The sequence below is a fragment of the Tachyglossus aculeatus genome, chromosome 5 (genome assembly GCF_015852505.1).
Source record: "Tachyglossus aculeatus isolate mTacAcu1 chromosome 5, mTacAcu1.pri, whole genome shotgun sequence".
Taxonomy (NCBI): Eukaryota; Metazoa; Chordata; class Mammalia; order Monotremata; family Tachyglossidae; genus Tachyglossus; species Tachyglossus aculeatus.
In genome coordinates, this window is record NC_052070.1 from 55,460,097 (window position 1) to 55,471,012 (window position 10,916).

A 10,916-nucleotide genomic window follows, 5' to 3' on the forward strand; every position below is an offset into this window, starting at 1 on the left:
ATTCAGTAGTGAAGATGGGATAGGGTAAGTGCCTGTATCAATGTAATAGCAGTTTGAATGGACAGGAAAGGTTAGATTTCAGAGAAGTGAGGCTTGAACCATCAGGATTTGATGACAGATTGAATATATGGGTTGAATGAGAGAGGTAAGTGTCGAGGATAATGCCAAGGTTATGGGCTTGTGAGAGAGGAAGGATGGTGGTGCTATCTACAGTGATGGGAAAGTCATGGGGAGCACAGTGCTTGGGTGGGAATATGAGGAGTTTTTGCTTGAACACGTTAAGCTTGAGGTGATAGTGTAACACCCAACTAAAAATGTCTGAAGGCAGGAGGAAATGTGAGACTGCAGAGGAGGAGAGAGATCATGGCTGGAGATGTAAAGTTGGGAATCCTCTACATAGAGGTTGTGGTGGAAGCCATGGAAGTGAATGAGTTCTCCAAGGGAATGGGTGTAGACTGGAGAATAGGAGGGAGCCCAGAAATGAGCTTTGAGGGACCCCTAAATTCAGGGGGTGGGAGGCAGAGGAGGAGCCCCCAAAAGTGACTGAGATTGAGTGGCCAGAGAGATAGGAGGAGAACCAGGAAAGGACAGTGTCAGTGAAGGCGACATTGGATGTTACCAGGGGAAGGGGGTGGTCAACAGTCTCAAGGGCAGCTGAGAGGTCAAGGAGGATCAGGATGGAGTAGAGGCTGTTGGATCTGGCAAGGAGATCAATGGTGACCTTTGAGAGGACAGTTTCTGTGAAGAAATGGAGACAGCTGTTGTAGATAATTTGCTCAAAGAGTTTGGAGAGAAATGGGGGTAGGAAGATGGTGCAATAACTGGAGGGAGCCTCGGGGACAAGGGAGGGTTTTTTTAGGATTAGAAGACAAGAGCAGGCTTGAAAGCAGTGGAGAAAAAGCAACTGAAGAGTGAACAGTTGAAGATGATGATCAAGGGAGGAAGAAGGGAGGACTCAAGCATTCTAATAAGATGCAAACGGACGGGGTTGGCACACGTGGAGGGGGTAGATTTTGAGAGGAGATGGGAGATCTCTTTAGATGCTGCGGGGAAAAATGATAGAAGTGAAAAAGGGGCAGAAGAAGGGAGGGACTGGAGAGGAGCAGGTGAGATTTTAGGGAGATCATGCTTGATGGTTTTAATTTTCTAAAAAAAGTATGTGGCCAGGTCATTTTGGGCAAGAGATGGGGGACGCAGGTGGACAGAGGTTTGAGGCGCGAGTTAAATGTCTGAAACAACTGGTGAAGGCAATGAGCATGGAAGTCAATAAGGATGCAGAAATGTTGCTGAGCAGAGGAGAGGGAAGGGTTAAAGCTGGCAAGGATGAACTTGAAGTGGATGAGTGGGGCTGATAACTGGATTTCCAACAGCAGTAATAGTAATAATAATAATAATGGCATTTATTAAGCTCTTACTACGTGCAAAGCACTGTTCTAAGTGCTGGGGAGGTTACAAGGTGATCAGGTTGCCCCACGGGGGGCTCACAGTCTTAATCCCCATTTTACAGATGAGGTAACTGAGGAACAGAGAAGTTAAGTGACTCGCCCAAAGTCACATAGCTGACAATTGGCGGAGCTGGGATTTGAACCCTTGACTTCTGACTCCAAAGGCTGTGCTCTTTCCACTGAGCCACGCTGCTTCTCATGCAGTACTCAGTGGCTCATGCACAGGAACGAGGGAAGCATACTGTGGAGGTGACCCACAGAGCTGTGGGTTACTGGTATGAAATTGGCAAAGGGATAGAGGAGTGAGGGATTTGAGTTGAGTAATAATAATGATAATAATAATAATTGTTTTGGTTAAGCGCTTACTATGTGCCAGGCACTGTAATAAGCTCTGAGGTAGATACAACACAATCGGTCCCACATGGGATTCCCAGTCTGAGTAGGAGGTAGAACAGGCAAAGTGAATTCCCACTTTACAGATGAGGTAACTGAGGCACAGAGAAGTGACGTGACTTGCCCATTCTCACAGAGCAGACAAGTGGTAGTGGAAGGATTAGAACCGAGAACCTCTGACTCCCAAGCCTAGGTTCTTTCCACCAGGGCACATTGATTGATGTTGAGGGCTTCAGTTTGGTTGTGAAGGGAAGATAGTTTGGGTATGGAGATTAAATGGGGCCTGTTGAGATGATCAGATGGGGTTAAAAGATTGGAGTTCTCTGTGGGGAAACAGGACAGATTTGTGGGAAGTGTGTGTGGGAGAGAAGGCAGATGGGGTTGTGGGCAGATAGAGGGATTTCAAAGTTGGTGAAGGTCGAGACTAGACCTTCACTAGAGTGACTAGAGAGGATGTGTGTCTGTGTCCAAGTTGGTGAGTGGGCGAGGTGGGGTAGAAGAGGAGGTCAGTGGAGTTGAGGAGTGATAGAAAGTGGGCAGCGGAAAGGTCATCAGGAACATCCACTTGAATATTCAAGTCCCAAGGATCAATGTAGGGATGGAGAAAGAGAGAAGGAAAGTGAGAGAGGCATTAAAATGGTGCAAAAAGTTGGAGGTGGGGGCCTGGTTGGGGTGGTAGATGACCTTAACTAGTATATGGAAGGTATGGTCTTCGAAGGAAAGGAAAGAGAAGCAGCATGGCTCCGTGGAAAGAGCACGGGCTTTGGAGTCAGAGGTCATGGGTTCAAATCCAGGCTCCCCACTTGTCAGCTGTGTGACTTTGGGCAAGTCACTTAACTTCTCTGGGCATCAGTGACCTCATCTGTAAAATGGGGGTTAAGACTGTGAGCCCCCCATGGGACAACCTGATCACCTTGTTACCTTCCCAGCGCTTAGCACAGTGCTTTGCACATAGTAAGTGCTCAATAAATGCCATTATTATTATTATTAAAGAGAGAGATGGGGGAGATGGAATGGTGTGAAAGCAGCATTAGGAAGTGAGCGGGAAGCCCACTCCTCCCTCGGACAACTCACCTCACCAGGCTCACAGGCCCCCATCCCGACCCTTAAAGCTGAACAAAGGGACCTGCCAACACATCCCACCCCAGGCAGACATCTGAGCCAGGAGATGGTGGGAAACCTCCCCTGCGGTGGACTGAAAGAACTGTGGGAGCTTTGTCTTGCTGGAGGGAGTTTCCCCTTCTGTCCCGGCCTGAGCAGCAAGGACTTGGATCAGAAGCTTTGTCGGGGAGTGAAGGGGCCACCCCCATATCCACAGATTCTGCCTCCATGTGTAAGCAAAGACCAGCCTGACTGGGTTGCACAGCTGCCAGAGAGTAGGTAAGTTGTGGTACTTCCTAGTTGCCCTCGGGGACCGGAGAGAAGAATCATGGCCTAGTGGAAAGAGCATGGAAAGAGAGTCAGAGGCCCTGGGTTCTAATTCTACATGTGCCAAATGCTTGATGTGTGACCTTGGGCAAATCATTTCACATCTCTGTGCCTCAGTTCTCCTGCTCTCCCTCCTAACTTAGACTGTGATGCAGGGACTGTGTCCAACCTAATTAACTCGTATCTACCCCAGAGTTTAGAACAGTGTTTGACACATAGTAAGTGCTTAACAAATACCATTTATGAGGGAGAGAGAGAGAAAGAGAGAGAGAAAAAGGGGGAGAAGTTTGGATGGTTTGACTGAGTCGTTAAGACATCAAAAACCTCTGCTGGTGCCGTCCGGGCAGCAATGGTTCCCGGCTTCTGCTCAGAACTGGATACCCACAGAGCCCAAGTCCAGTGACTGGTGCATATTAAAGGTGGGAGGGTGGAGAAGTGATGGAGTATAATCTCCCCTAATTCTGGGATAGAGTGCAGCTAGGCTGAGGGAGAGATTATGCCCCCAAACAGGCCCCTGGGCTCTGTTCTATGGGACTGGGGACCCTACATAAATGAAGCTGTGATCAACTCCTTTTTAATGGTATTTGTTAAGTGCTTACTCTGTGTCAAGCACTGTTCTAAGCGATGGTGTAGATACAAGGTAATCAGGTTGGACATAGTTCCTGTCCCGCATGGGGCTTACCATCTTCATCCCCTTTTTACAGATGAGGTAACTAAGGACAGAGAAGTGACTTTACCAAAGTCACAGAGCAGACATTTGGCAGAGCCAGGATTAGAACCCACGGCCTTCTGACTCAAACAATGAGTCAATCATATTTATTGAGTACTTACTGTGTGCTGAGCACTATATTAAGTACTTGGGAGAGTACAATTTAACAGGCACATTCCCTACCCACAATGAGCTAACAATCTAGAGGGGGAGACAAACATTAATAGAAATGAATAAATTACAGATAAGTATATAAGTACTGTGGGGCGGGGAAAGGGGTTGAATAAAGTGAGCAAGTCAGGGAGATGCAGAAGGGAGTTGAAGAAAAGGAAAAGAGGGCTTAGTCAAGGAAGGCCTCCTGGAGGAGCTGTGACTTCAATAAAGCTTTAAAGTGGGGGAGAGTAATTGCCTGTCGTATTTGATGAGGGAGGGCATTCCAGGCCAGAGGCAGGACGTGGACGAGGGGTCGACGGTGAGACAAATGAAATCGAGGTACAGTGAGAAGGTTTAGAGGAGTGAAGTGTGTGGGCTGGGTTGTGGTAGAAGAGTAGTGATGGGAGGTAAAAGGGGGCAAGATGAATGATTGCTTTGAAGCCAATGGTGAGGAGTTTTTGTTTGATGCAGAGTGGGATGGGCAACCTCTGGAGTTTCTTGAGGAGTGGGGAAACATGGTCTGAACATTTTTGTAGAAAAACAATCCAGGCAGCAGAGCGAAGTATGGACTAGAGTGGGGAGAGACAGGAGGCATAGAGGTCAGCAAGGAAGGTGGACTAGGATAAGTGATTGGATTAATGTGACAGCCATTTGGATGGAGAAGAAAGGGTGGGTTTTAATGTTGTGACAATAGAACCGACAGGATTTATTGATATTTTGAATATGTGAGTTGAATGAGAAAGAGGCTGTAACCACTAGGCAACACTGTTTCTCCTTGGCATCTGTAAATTGACACTGATTTATCACAACAGGGCAGTAAGTGATTCCTTAGAGAAAGCAAGCATTACTGCAGCTTCCAAAGTGTGCCATGTTCTCCCCTCAAGGAGTTTATGTGTTGGAGAAATAGCTTCCTGGGGTGGAATATTCCTAACCAATGGCTTAATTTTTCTGAATTCTAATATTCTTTTTATTATTGTGATGGTATTCTTGTGATCTTAGACTATGTACTGCATGTCCCCATGTGGGATAGGGACAGTGTCAGACCTGACAATTTTGGATCTTCAGCAGTGCTTAATATAGTGATTGACACATTGTAACACCAAATACCACAATTATTATTATTACCAAACACTGTGCTAAATGCTGGATAATCAGAGCAGACAAAATCCTTATTTCCCATTAAACTTTCAATCAATCAGTGGTATTCATTTAGTGCTTACTGTATGAAGAGCATTGTACTAAGTGCTTGGGAAAGTACAATACAACAGAGTTGGTAGACAAATCCCCTGCCCACAACAATCTTACAGTCTAGAGGGGGTGACAGGCATTAATATTAATAATAATAATAATAATAATGACATTTATTAAGTGCTTACTATGTGCAAAGCACTGTTCTAAGCACTAGGGAGATTACAAGGTGATCAGGTTGTCCCACAGGGGGCTCACAATCTTAATCCCCATTTTACAGATGAGGTAACTGAGGCACAGAGAAGTTAAGTTACTTGCCCAAAGTCACACAGCTGACAGTTGGTGGAGCCGGGATTTGAACCCATGACCTCTGACTCCAAAGCTTTTGCTCTTTCCACTGAGTCACCCTGGCTTCTCAATAATGATAATGATAATAATATTATTATATAATCAATATTATATAATTGTCTCAATTATAATAATAATGGTATTTGTTAAGTGCTTACTCTGTGCCAGGCACTGTACTAAGCGCTGGGGTGGATACAAGCAAATCAAGTTGAACACAATCCTTTTCCCATGTGGGGCTCACGTTCTCAATCCCCATTTTGCAGATGAGGTAACTGAGGCACAGAGACGTGAAGTGACTTGCCCAAGGTCACACAGCAGACAAGTGGTGAAGCTGGGATTTACAGATATGCATATAAGTGCTGTGGGATTGAGGCTGGAGTGAATAAAATAATATCCAAAGGTCACACATCCAAGTGCATAGATGCCATAGAAGGGAGTTGGGGAAAAGTGGGCTTAATTAGGGAAGGTCTCTTGGAAGAGATGTCCCTATTTAATCCTTATTTTACATATGCAGAAACTGAGCCACAGAGAGGTAAAATGACTAGCCTTGGGTGATACAGCAGTTCACCAGTGGAGCCAAGATTAGGACCTGAGTCCTTTGAATCTCAGATCCATGTTCTCTCCACCCTTTTACATGTCCTGCTTCTTTGAGAAGAGTGGGAAACATCTCAGAAAAAATGCATAAATCCATGACATACTACTCCGTCATGGAAGGGGCGGTTGGCAGATTACAAGTGTGCAAATAACAAAATCATTCAACTTTTATTGAGTCTGGTATCTGGTGTTCCCTTCAGGATGCACTTGAAATAAGGCAGGGGGTGCCGAGGAAAAAAAAGGTTATTCTTGGGCCAGCCAATGGGCAGTTTCTTTGATATGAAAGGGAATGAAGAAACAAAGAAAACTCTAATGATGAAGAAAACTCTAGGCGAAGAGTGCCTGGAAACCCCAATGAAGATTGGTCTTTTAACATATTGTATAGAAATATTTGCAAAATACATGCTCAGAAGAAAATTACGTGGAACAAAAAAGGGAGTTCTCGGCCTCCGAGGTGGTAACAGTCACCTTTAACAACAGACTACATTAAGCCCCTTCTGAGTGCAGAACATGACTCTTGGCCCCTGACAACTTAGAATAACATAAACGACCTGTCTTGCCCTTTAGAAAGGTACCCTTGACAAGAGTGATCTCAGGGGTAGGTGACCCTTTCCGGCTGCCCAACCTGGGGGTCCCCAAGAAAGATCTAGAGCCTTAGAAGTGCACCTTCCATTCCAGACAATCCTCTGCCTCTATTTCCCCACTTCCAATGCCCCACAGGGGGATTTTCCATGAGACAGACTAAGCCACAGGCTAAAGGTGGCAGATTTTATGGTGGGGAAGTGGAGGGAACAACTTTTGCCACTAATTCCTGGAATGGTAGTCAGAGTCTTAGACCATTGCTATCAGTGAGCAGCATGGCTCAGTGGAAAAAGCCCGGGCTTTTCAGACAGAGGTCGTGGGTTCAAACCCCAGTTCTGCCACTTGTCAGCTGTGTGACTTTGGGCAAGTCACTTAACTTCTCTGGGCCTCAGTTACCTCATCTGTAAAATGGGGATCAAGACTGTGAGAACCCCATGGGAAAACCTGATCACCTTGTAACCACCCCAGCACTTAGAATAATGTTTTGCAATTATTATTATTATTATTAGTAGTAGTAGTAGTATTATTAGTATTAGTATTATTATTATTACCACCAAGATCCAAACTTCCTATTCAAATTCACCTACTGTCCAATGAGGAGGCAAAGTACTGGGGCACCTGGCCAAAGGAGTCACCAGGAGGCAGGGGTGCTTAGGATAGAAAATGCCAAAGGCATGAATTTTTTGATCTTCTTCAAGGCTCTTCACCAGGAGCCCCCTTCTACTTCTCTCTTCCCCTGATCCTTCCTAGCTCTGTTCTTTGCTCCTCCGGAGGCCACCTTCTCCCCAACCCTTCCATCTCTCCCACCTCTCACCTTGCCCCAGTCTTTCTCCCACTTCGAATTCCTTCTCCCTCAGCTGCATCATATCATATCTTCCTCCTCCCTGCTCCTTCCAACCCCTTCCAAAAAAAGCCCTCTAAAATTAGAGTGAATGTCTTCACTTAAGTAGGAAAATGGCAGTTGTAAACTTCACAATTCACATAGAACAGAAAACATCCTACATTATTTTTGTTTCATGTAATTTTCTTCTGAGCATGTATTTTGCAATTATTTCTATATACTCTGATAATGGATTAAAAGAGGAATTTTCATTAGATTTTCCAGAGACTCTGCCAAAAAGTTTTCTTCATTAAATTTTTCTTCATTTCTTCATTCAAGAGAAACTGAGTTGCCTAGTGGAAAGAGTATGAGCCTGGAAGTTAGAGGACCTGGGTTTTAATCCTGACTCTCCCACTTGTCTGCTGTGTGATCTTGGGCAAGTCATTTAACTTTTCTGTGCCTCAGTTACCTTACCTGCAAAATAAGGATTCAATACCTGTTATCCCTCATGCTTAGACTGTGAGTCCCATGTGGGACCTGATTATCTTGTATATACCCCAGTGTTTAGTACAGCGCTTAGCTAATAATAATAATGGTAAATAATAATAATAATGATGGCATTTATTAAGTGCTTACTATGTGCAGAGCACTGTTCTAAATGCTGGGGAGGTTATAAAGTGATCAGTTTGTCTCACAGGGGGCTCACATTCTTAATCCCCATTTTACAGTTGAGGTAACTGAAGCACAGAGAAGTTAAGTGACTTGCCCAAAGTCACACAGCTGACAATTGGCAGAGCCGGGATTTGAACCCCTGACCTCCGACTCCAAAGCCCGTGCTCTTTCCACTGAGCCACGTTGCTTCCCTATGGTACTAAAGTGTTTACTGTGTGGCAAACACTGTACTAAATTCTGGGGTAGAACAAGATAATCAGGTTCCACATGGGGCTCACAGTTTATGTAGAAAGGAGAACAAGTGTTGAATACCCATTTTGCAAATGAAGGAACTGAGGCATAGAGAAGTTAAGCCAAGGTCACCCAGCAGACAGGTGGTGGAGCTGGGATGAGAACCCAGGTCCTCTGACTCTCAGGCCCATGGTCTTTCCCCTAGCCCACACCACTTCTCATATAGTATACAATTAATGAATACTATTATTATTTATTTCTCATTTCACCCACATATTCAGTGTCACCAAATCTTGTCAGTTTCATCTTCACAACATTGCTAAAATCCATCCTTTCCTCTCTATCCAAACTGCTATTGCACTGATCCAAGCACTTATCCTCTCCATCCTTGACTACTGCATCTGCCTCCCTGCTAACCTCCCGATCTCCTGCCTCTCCCCACTCTAGTCCATACTTCACTCTGCTCCATGGATCATTTTTCAAGAAAAGTTCAGTCCATGTCTTCCCTCTCAATCAATTATATTTATTGAGTGCTTACTACGTCCCAGGCATCGTACTAAGCACTGAGGTGGATACAAGCAAATCAGGATTGATGCAGTCCCTGCCCCACATGGGGCTCACATTCTTAATCCCCATTTTACAGATGAGGTAACTAAAGCACAGAAAAGTAAGTGACATACCCAAGGTCACACAGCAGACAAGTGTCAGAGTTAGCATTAGAACACAGGTCCTTCTGATTCCCAGACCTGTGCTCTAATCACTAAATCGCACTGCTTCCCTTAACTAGTCACTTTTTTGAAAATACCAAAGCTGGCAGTATGTTTGAGGTTTATTCATTCATTCATTCAATTGTATTTATTGAGCACTTAATGTATGCAGGGCACTGTACTAAGTGCCTGGGAAGTACAAGTCGGCAACATATAGAGACAGTCCCTACCCAACAACAGGCTCACAGTCTAGTCACAGTTTAGAGGTTATAAAGCAGTGAGAGCACCACAAGTTTGTGTAATTTTCTCTTCTTCTGCTTATATTGTCTAGATTTTCTTTTATTTTATTTTATTTTATTTTATTTTATTTTATTTTGTTAGTATGTTTGGTTTTGTTCTCTGTCTCCCCCTTCTAGACTGTGAGCCCACTGATGGGTAGGGACTGTCTCTATATGTTGCCAGCTTGTACTTCCCAAGCGCTTAGTACAGTGCTCTGCACACAGTAAGCGCTCAATAAATACAATTGATTGATTGATTTCAATGCCACCAATAGGATAGAACCAATTTATTTTCCGAGCAGTTGTCTGTCTCTGTCTCTCTCTTTTTCTCTCTCTCTCCCTCTCTTTCTCTCTCTCTCTTCGCCCCCCCCTCCTTTTATTCAAGCTAGGTATTATTATCCATTTCTTTTAGGTTTAACATGCTTTCTGCAAAATCTCAGGTAAATCTCTGAACTCCAAGCTAATAAAGTTGCCATGGAGGCACCAAGCTGAACAGACCTAGACAATATCTTGAAGGGAGGATGCTAGACCCTATTTCCAGGAGAAGGGTTAAGGAATTTCTTTTTTGAAAGACCTAAAAGACTCCTTTTCCCTTCCAAAATGTAAAGTTGGGCTTCTCTGCCTCGAGCAGTCTAGTTTCTATTTTAAAGTTCTCTCAGGTTAGAAGCTGCCGCTTTAGTAGTCTGCTCCAGTGTTTTCCAAGACCAGTCAAGAAACTCCTTAAACCAAACTCTATCTTGTTGCAATTTAAACCTATTTTCTCATGATCCTCATAATCACTGCCCCCTGACATAAATTAAGCCCTTCTCCTCATCTCTCCCAGCATAAATTGGACTTGCTTCACCCTGCCCTATTCCCCGACCCCCGCACCTGACTCCTGGCCTGAGGGAGTTCCCTCCTCTCACCTCAAGGCAGCTCCCCAATAGCAGAGCTCTCCATGCCTGCATAATAATAATGATGATGGTATTTGCTAAGCACTTACTATGTGCAAAGCACTGTTCTAAGCACTGGGGAGGTTACAGGGTGATCAGGTTGTCCCGCGGGGGGCTCACAGTTTTAATCTCCATTTTACAGATGAGGTAACTGAGGCATGGAGAAGTTAAGTGATTTGCCCAAAGTCACACATCTGACAGTTGGCGGAGTCAGGATTTGAACCCATGACCTCTGACTCCAAAGCCAACAACAGGCTCAGTCTAGTCACAATCTAGAGGTTATAAAGCAGTGAGAGCACCACAAGTTTGTGCAATTTTCTCTTCTTCTGTTTATATTGTCTAGATTTCAATGCCACCAATAGGATAGAACCAATTTATTTTCCAAGCAGTTGTCTGTCTCTCTCTCTCTCTTTTTTCTCTCTCTCTCCCTCTCTTT